We start from the raw sequence: 10,000 nt of genomic DNA on the forward strand, positions 1-10,000 counted from the left end.
CGCACTCCTCCTCTTCTTCTTCTTCTTGTTCTTCGACCCACAGTAGCCCGATTTCCATTAGTACCCTGTAGGTCATCAGTACCAATGGCGGTCGTTGTTAACCCGGTCCGCGACCCATCCGGTATGGTATAGTTATGGTTGACTCGCATGTTTGGTTTTGGCAAACGTTTTACGCCGGATGCCCCTCCTGACGCAACCCTCTGCATTTATCCGGGCTTGGGACCGGCACAGGGAGACACTGCTCCGTGCCCCCCCCCCCCAAAGGCAGGCTTGGAGAGACACGGGCCAGTGCCGCCCTGAGGCTGCATTACCCTCTCTTTCTTACATTTATTATAAAAATATGCTTATCTTCCTTTTAGCTCATCACACATGTCTTTATGATTTTCAGTCCATGCCTCAGCCGGCCTGAAGCTCCACTGATGCGCATGTGCGGATGCCTCTATCTAGCGGACATAAAATAAAGACAATCATTCAAATGTGAATGAGTCGGCGTGATGCTCCGGGATGTGTGGAGCTCAGGGAGCTCCACGAGTGAGGGAGTTAAGTTAGGGCGGGGGTGCAAGTAGGCTCTAGGATTCCCCGAGTCGGGGCGAGCGATGGGTTTAGAGGCGTATCGCATTGAAGATAATGGCCGCATATCCTTCTTGGACTTTTCTAAAGCCTTTGACTCGGTCGAACATCCATTTATCATAGCAACGCTCGAACATTTTGGATTTGGTTAAATATTCAGGAATGTGATCCGTGGGCTCTATGAGAATATTCATAGCTGTGTCACCCTGCCAAGCGGCACCACTCCGAGCTTCCATGTTGATGTGGGAATCCCCCAAGGTTGCCCCATCTCACCCTATTTATTTATAATTGCTACCGAAATGCTAGCCGTTTATGTTGAAAAGAGCAACGATATCCAAAAGTTAGACGTGCTGGGGACTGAAATTGTTATTAGCCTGCTGGCAGATGACACAACCTTAGTTTTGAAAAATGAACATCAAGTCCCAATAAGTGCCGAAAACAACCAAAACATTCTCCAAGGCTTCAGGATTGTCATTAAACTTAAAGAAATGCAAACTTCTTGCGCTGCATGACTCGCCACTAAAGGAAATCAGCGATGTTTCCATGAAATCAGAAATAAAATACTTGAGCATTTTCCTATCCAAGGACCAAACGTTAAATCAATCCAGGAACATTGAATCTAAACTGAATCAAAGTAAAGCTTAATTCTAATATATGGCTCCAGAGAGATTTATCAATATTAGGCCGGATATATTTGACTAAAATGGATGTGTTTATCCAGATGTATATACCCAGCGTATTCCAATGCTGCTCCAAATCAACTCGTAAAATCTGTTAACCAAATCAATTTCAACTTTATCTGGAGGAACAGACCACACCATCTAAGAAAAATCACATATGGTGAAAGAAACAAGTGAAGGAGGGCTGAAAGTGATAGAGTCGGACTGCTTGAATGGGACATTGAAGGTGAACTGGTTGAAATCCTGGATCAAACCTCATCGTTCTTTCTGGTATTGTACTCCAAACTACTTATTCAACAAAGTCGGCGGCCTGAGTCTTCTGCTTATCTCTGACTTGGATATCAACAAGATTCCTGTCAAATGTTCAGAGTTCCATAAACAAATATTATTATACTGGAAAATGATATACGTACACAATTTCTCACCACACAGTATAATAGTTTGGAACAATCGATATGTACTGCATGGCAACAAACCTCTGTTTTACAAGGAATGCTTTGAGAAAGGTATATGGTCGATAATTGACTTGATGGATGACACTGGCAGTCCTCTGGACAATGAGCAGTTCTGTACTACACACAGATTCAAGCCTCCCATATTAGAGTTGCTAAAGTTACGAAACGCACTGCCTCGACAATTTGTATTCCTGACCAAAAATATAATGACGCACCGAACCGTACAACCACAGTTACCCCGACTATCACTCCAGGGAATCTCAATTGTGGACAGAAAGCGCGGCAACTCCTTTATTAGGAAATGTTTCACAGGAAACTTATTCCCTGGACGTCAAAAAAAAAAAAAAGGATATTTTAAATAAATTTGATGAGGAATCGATTGCCACGCTGCGAACCATGTATCTGACTCTACCCATACCCCCAAGGCAAAAGAGACCCACTTCAAAATTATGACTGACATCTACCCATCTAAGGAATTATCGAGGGTACGCTTTAATTTTGAAGATAATATTTGTACATTTTGTGAAGACAACATTGAAACCACTGACCATATATTTTTTCTCCTTCTCATTCCATCGTCACCAGTTTCCTTCTCAAAAGATGATATAACATTCTGTTTACTTATAAGCAACATAACAGATGAACTCTGTGTCAATGTTCTTTTAGGCCTGGCCAAGTTCTTCATTCACAAGAACAGAATGCAAAAATGCTCCCCAAATTTTAATGTCTTCATAAACGATTTTGAAATATAAAAAAAAAAAAAAAAAATCCTTAAAACTTATGGAAAAATCCGAAAACAAAAAAATATAGTTACCCATGTCCGAGGTTCCTTTTTTTTTTGGTAAAAAAAAAAAAAAAAACAAAAAAAACAACTTGATTACATGTTACATTCCCCTTGCAATTTTTTTTTTTTTTTTTCGTTTTAATTTCTTATTTGTCTATCTATTGATTTAATTACTTCCTTTTAATTTCTTTTTTTGTCTCGCACTGTAAATTTCTCACAAACCTGTAACACTATTAACTTCTCATTACATACAGAACAAATGTCCTGATGTCCGTTGCTTCCTCATCCCTGGTTGTTTCATTGACATTCAGTTCTACCTTGCTATGTTTATTTGTACATCTGTATATTTGGGTGTACTATTTATGTTCAATTAAAAACAGTTTGATGTCTGAGATTCCTTGTGAACCGCCAACTTAATTACATGTTATATTCCCCTCACAATTTTTTTTTTTCGTTTTTAATTTTATTTTTCTATCTATTTATTTAATTATATCCTTTTAATTTTCTTTTTTTGTCTAGCATTAAAAATTTCTCGCAAACCGTTAACACTATTAACTTCTGATTACTTACACCACGATTGCGCTTATGCCCCCCCACCCATCCCGCTTTTTCCGTACGGAGGCAGACACTGAGATCGAAAGCAAATGGGTGTCATTGAAATGCAGTAACAGGGTGATAACAGCCGTGTTCGAAGTGTGTAGGGGCTTATAGGAGAGCAGAAGCACGTCACGCAATTCACCTGAGTTCGGAGGATCGGGAGTACCAGGGCCCATAGCGGAGAAGCGGAAGAGCGGAGTTATGTGTCTCTTCTCAAAGGCCGGGAAGCTGGGGGGCAGCAGGACCCCTTAGAACGGCTAATGTGAGCCTTCTCCGGACATAGATCACCCGGACTTATGACTGGAGCTCCCGGACCTCCGGGCACACACATATGTGAATGAGTGGATGAGCTAATGTCGGTTTGGTTGTGGATACGTTTCGGCCAATGCTATCAGCACAGCTATGATTATCCCCAGAACGTTGAGAACGAGCTCCCGGAACTCCAGACATGCGTATATAAAAGAGTGGAATTAAGGTGTGTGTGTGTGTGTGTGTGTGTGTGTGTGTGTGTATACGTGTGGGACAGAAGTAATGTTGGGGACAGAAATTGTTATTAGCCTGCTGGCAGATGACACAACCTTAGTTTTGAAAAATGAACATCAAGTCCCAATAAGTGCTGAAAAAAAACAAAACATTCTCCAAGGCTTCAGGATTGTCATTAAACTTAAAGAAATGCAAACTTCTTGCGCTGCATGACTCGCCACTAAAGGAAATCAGCGATGTTTCTATGAAATCAGAAATAAAATACTTGAGCATTTTCCTATTCAAGGACCAAACGTTAAATCAATCCAGGAACATTGAATCTAAACTGAATCAAAGTAAAGCTTAATTCTAATATATGGCTCCAGAGAGATTTATCAATATTAGGCCGGATATATTTGACTAAAATGGATGTGTTTATCCAGATGTATATACCCAGCATATTCCAATGCTGCTCCAAATCAACTCGTATAATCTGTTAACCAAATCAATTTCAACTTTATCTGGAGGAACAGACCACACCATCTAAGAAAAATCACATATGGTGAAAGAAACAAGTGAAGGAGGGCTGAAAGTGATAGAGTCGGACTGCTTGAATGGGACATTGAAGGTGAACTGGTTGAAATCCTGGATCAAACCTCATCGTTCTTTCTGGTATTGTACTCCAAACTACTTATTCAACAAAGTCGGCGGCCTGAGTCTTCTGCTTATCTCTGACTTGGATATCAACAAGATTCCTGTCAAATGTTCAGAGTTCCATAAACAAATATTATTATACTGGAAAATGATATACGTACACAATTTCTCACCACACAGTATAATAGTTTGGAACAATCGATATGTACTGCATGGCAACAAACCTCTGTTTTACAAGGAATGCTTTGAGAAAGGTATATGGTCGATATTTGACTTGATGGATGACACTGGCAGTCCTCTGGACAATGAGCAGTTCTGTACTACACACAGATTCAAGCCTCCCATATTAGAGTTGCTAAAGTTACGAAACGCACTGCCTCGACAATTTGTATTCCTGACCAAAAATATAATGACGCACCGAACCGTACAACCACAGTTACCCCGACTATCACTCCAGGGAATCTCAATTGTGGACAGAAAGCGCGGCAACTCCTTTATTAGGAAATGTTTCACAGGAAACTTATTCCCTGGACGTCAAAAAAAAAAAAAAGGATATTTTAAATAAATTTGATGAGGAATCGATTGCCACGCTGCGAACTATGTATCTGACTCTACCCATACCCCCAAGGCAAAAGAGACCCACTTCAAAATTATGACTGACATCTACCCATCTAAGGAATTATCGAGGGTACGCTTTAATTTTGAAGATAATATTTGTACATTTTGTGAAGACAACATTGAAACCACTGACCATATATTTTTTCTCCTTCTCATTCCATCGTCACCAGTTTCCTTCTCAAAAGATGATATAACATTCTGTTTACTTATAAGCAACATAACAGATGAACTCTGTGTCAATGTTCTTTTAGGCCTGGCCAAGTTCTTCATTCACAAGAACAGAATGCAAAAATGCTCCCCAAATTTTAATGTCTTCATAAACGATTTTGAAATATAAAAAAAAAAAAAAAAATCCTTAAAACTTATGGAAAAATCCGAAAACAAAAAAATATAGTTACCCATGTCCGAGGTTCCTTTTTTTTTTGGTAAAAAAAAAAAAACAAACAAAAAAAACAACTTGATTACATGTTACATTCCCCTTGCAATTTTTTTTTTTTTTTTTCGTTTTAATTTCTTATTTGTCTATCTATTGATTTAATTACTTCCTTTTAATTTCTTTTTTTGTCTCGCACTGTAAATTTCTCACAAACCTGTAACACTATTAACTTCTCATTACATACAGAACAAATGTCCTGATGTCCGTTGCTTCCTCATCCCTGGTTGTTTCATTGACATTCAGTTCTACCTTGCTATGTTTATTTGTACATTTGTATATTTGGGTGTACTATTTATGTTCAATTAAAAACAGTTTGATGTCTGAGATTCCTTGTGAACCGCCAACTTAATTACATGTTATATTCCCCTCACAATTTTTTTTTTTCGTTTTTAATTTTATTTTTCTATCTATTTATTTAATTATATCCTTCTAATTTTCTTTTTTTGTCTAGCATTAAAAATTTCTCGCAAACCGTTAACACTATTAACTTCTGATTACTTACAGCACGAATGCGCTTATGCCCCCCCACCCATCCCGCTTTTTCCGTACGGAGGCAGACACTGAGATCGAAAGCAAATGGGTGTCATTGAAATGCAGTAACAGGGTGATAACAGCCGTGTTCGAAGTGTGTAGGGGCTTATAGGAGAGCAGAAGCACGTCACGCAATTCACCTGAGTTCGGAGGATCGGGAGTACCAGGGCCCATAGCGGAGAAGCGGAAGAGCGGAGTTATGTGTCTCTTCTCAAAGGCGGGGAAGCTGGGGGGCAGCAGGACCCCTTAGACCGGCTAAGGTGAGCCTACTCCGGACAGAGATCACCCGGAGTTATGACTGGAGCTCCCGGACCTCTGGGCACACACATATGTGAATGACTGGATGAGCTAATGTTGGTTTGGTTGTGGATACGTTTCGGCCAATGCTATCAGCACAGCGATGATGAGTTCAGGTGTGTCTGTGTGTGTTTGTGTGTTTGTGTGTGTGTGTGTGTGTGTGTGTGTGTGTGTGCGTGTGTTTGTGTGTGTGTGAGAGTTTGTTTTTGTGGGTTGGGGGGGGTTCCCGCGGACACGGAGTACCAGGGCCTGGAGCGGATGAGGTGAGGAGCGGAGGAGAGCAGAAGCCCGGACCGTGATTCGCTTGTGTCCAGCGGTTCGGGAGTTCCAGGGCCCGAAACGGAGGAGCGGAGGAGCGGAGGAGCGGAGGAGCGGAGGAGCGGAGGAGCGGAGGAGCGGAGGAGCGGAGGACAGCAAAACCCCTTTCTGCAATTCGCCTGAGTCCGGCGGATCGGTAGTACCTGGTTCCGCAGCGGATGAGCGGAGGAGTGGAGGAGATGTTTCTCTTCTCAGAGGCGGCGAGGGGGGGGGGCAGGACCCCTTACCCTTATCCCCCCCGGACGTTTGAGTGGAGCTCCCGGACCTCCGGGCACGCACATGCGAATGACTGGATCACAGGGAGTGCCAGGGCCTGGAGCGGATGAGCAGAGGAGAGGCGGAGGGCAGAAGCCCGGCCCTGTTCAAGAGTTCCAGGGTCCAAAGCGGGGGAGCGAAGAAGCGGAGGAGGGGAGGAGAGCAGAAGAGCAAAAAACTGGCCCGGAATTCACCGAAGTCCCGCGGATCGGGAGTTCCAGGGCCCGGAGCGGAAGAGCGGAGGAGCGGAGGAGAGGAGGAGCGGAGCAAAGCTAAGCCCGTCTTAACAACAAGGAAATTACAGATGAGGCTATAATTTCTAATGAAAACTTTAAATTCTATAGCCACGTATACACTTCGACATTGTCAAAAAGCGATTGTGACTCCTTTCCATTAAATATTCCTCAATATATCCCAAAAATAAACAACAAACAATATATGTTTGTTTATATATGTTTATATATAAACAACAAAAAATATACAGTTTGATGTCTGAGATTCCTTGTGAATCGCCAACTTAATTACATGTCGTATTCCCCTTGCATTTTTTTTTTTTGGTTTTAATTTCATTTGTCTATCTATTTATCTAATTATTTCCTTTTAATTTCGTTTTTTGTCTAGCACTGTAAATTTCTCACAAACCTGTAACACTATTAACTTCTCATTACATACAGAACAAATGTCCTCATGTCCGTTGCTTCCTCATGCCTGGTTGTTTCATTGACATTCAGTTCTACCTTGCTATGTTTATTTGTACATTTGTATATTTGGGTGTACTATTTATGTTCAATTAAAAACAGTTTGATGTCTGAGATTCCCTGTGAACCGCCAACTTAATTACATGTTATATTCCCCTCACAATTTTTTTTTTTTCGTTTTTAATTTTATTTTTCTATCTATTTATTTAATTATATCCTTTTAATTTTCTTTTTTTGTCTAGCATTAAAAATTTCTCGCAAACCGTTAACACTATTAACTTCTGATTACTTACAGCACGAATGCGCTTATGCCCCCCCACCCCCCACCCCCCCGCTTTTTCCGTACGGTGGCAGACACTGAGATCGAAAGCAAATGGGTGTCATTGAAATGCAGTAACAGGGTGATAACAGCCGTGTTCGAAGTGTGTAGGGGCTTATAGTAGAGCAGAAGCACGTCACGCAATTCACCTGAGTTCGGAGGATCGGGAGTACCAGGGCCCATAGCGGAGAAGCGGAAGAGCGGAGTTATGTGTCTCTTCTCAAAGGCCGGGAAGCTGGGGGGCAGCAGGACCCCTTAGAGCGGCTAATGTGAGCCTTCTCCGGACATAGATCACCCGGACTTATGACTGGAGCTCCCGGACCTCTGGGCACACACATATGTGAATGAGTGGATGAGCTAATGTTGGTTTGGTTGTGGAAACGTTTCGGCCAATGCTATTAGCACAGCTATGATGAGTTCAGGTGTGTCTGTGTGTGTTTGTGTGTTTGTGTGTGTGTGTGTGTGTGTGTGTGTGCGTGTGTTTGTGTGTGTGTGAGAGTTTGTTTTTGTGGGTTGGGGGGGGTTCCCGCGGACACGGAGTACCAGGGCCTGGAGCGGATGAGGTGAGGAGCGGAGGAGAGCAGAAGCCCGGACCGTGATTCGCTTGTGTCCAGCGGTTCGGGAGTTCCAGGGCCCGAAACGGAGGAGCGGAGGAGCGGAGGACGGCAAAACCCCTTTCTGCAATTCGCCTGAGTCCGGCGGATCGGTAATACCTGGTTCCGCAGCGGAGGAGCGGAGGAGTGGAGGAGATGTTTCTCTTCTCAGAGGCGGCGAGGAGGGGGGGAGAGGGACAGGACCCCTTACCCTTACCCCCCCCGGACGTTTGAGTGGAGCTCCCGGACCTCCGGGCACGCACATGCGAATGACTGGATCACAGGGAGTGCCAGGGCCTGGAGCGGATGAGCAGAGGAGAGGCGGAGGGCAGAAGCCCGGCCCTGTTCAAGAGTTCCAGGGTCCAAAGCGGGGGAGCGAAGAAGCGGAGGAGGGGAGGAGAGCAGAAGAGCAAAAAAACTGGCCCGGAATTCACCGAAGTCCCGCGGATCGGGAGTTCCAGGGCCCGGAGCGGAAGAGCGGAGGAGAGGAGGAGCGGAGCAAAGCGGAAGCCCGTCTTAACAACAAGGAAATTACAGATGAGGCTATCATTTCCAATGAAAACTTTAAATTCTATAGCCACCTATACACTTCGACATTGTCAAAAAGCGATTGTGACTCCTTTCCATTAAATATTCCTCAATATATCCCAAAAATAAACAACAAACAATATATGTTTGTTTATATATGTTTATATATAAACAACAAAAAATATACAGTTTGATGTCTGAGATTCCTTGTGAATCGCCAACTTAATTACATGTCGTATTCCCCTTGCATTTTTTTTTTTCGGTTTTAATTTCATTGGTCTATCTATTTATTTAATTATTTCCTTTTAATTTCTTTTTTTGTCTAGCAATGTAAATTTCTCACAAACCGTTAACACTATTAACTTCTGATTACATACAGAACGAATGTCCTTATGTCCTTTTCTTCTTCATGCCTGGTTGTTTCATTGACATTCAGTTCTACCTTGCCATGTTTATTTGTACATTTGCGTGTACTATTTATGTTCAATTAAAAAAAAAAAAAAAAAAAGAATGAGAGGCTGAGAAAATCTCCATGTCTCTCTCTCTCCCCCCTTAATGCCCCCCCGCTTTTTCCGTACGTTGGCAGACAATGAGATCAAAAGCAAATGGGTGTCATCGTAATGCAGTAACAGGGTGATAAAGGCCATGTTAGAAGTGTGTATGGGCTTATTTTACAGGCTTTCCCCTGGTACTCCATGGATTACCAGGGGCGTTTCTGCCGTGAAGCTGAAAGGAGCTGTTTCGGTGTTCCTGTTTATAAATCCACTCAGCAATGAGGTGAAAAGCACATCGGTATCGATATAATTCGGTAACAGGGCGATAACATCCATGTATTCCGCTCTGGGCCCTGGTACTCCTCGGGGGGGTGAACGCCGGGCCGAACTAGTCCTGGTACTCCATGGAGTACCAGAGGCCCGCCGCAGTGAGAGTAAATGGAGCAATTTGGGTGTTCAATTGTAAAAAGCGGCCTAAAATCCGTGTGGAAAGCAAACGAGTGTTGTTTTAAGACAGTGTGAGGGTGACAGCAATCTCTCCAAGAAGCTTTCTTGGGTTATTTCTGAGGTTTCTCAATGCACTCCTAATGGGAGAGAAGGTAAAGCCCATAAAGCCCACGGGTTTTCCTTTGTCCGCGCTGCAAGGGACTTTACTCGTTTTTTCGAGGGGACATCCCGCGGGATAGTGTTGGAGTGGCCGTCTAGGAGGAG

Source organism: Fistularia commersonii, unplaced genomic scaffold, assembly GCF_037954325.1.
Source record: "Fistularia commersonii isolate RoL2024-O1a breed Wild unplaced genomic scaffold, RoL_Fcom_v1.0 HiC_scaffold_51, whole genome shotgun sequence".
In the NCBI taxonomy this organism is placed as follows: domain Eukaryota; kingdom Metazoa; phylum Chordata; class Actinopteri; order Syngnathiformes; family Fistulariidae; genus Fistularia; species Fistularia commersonii.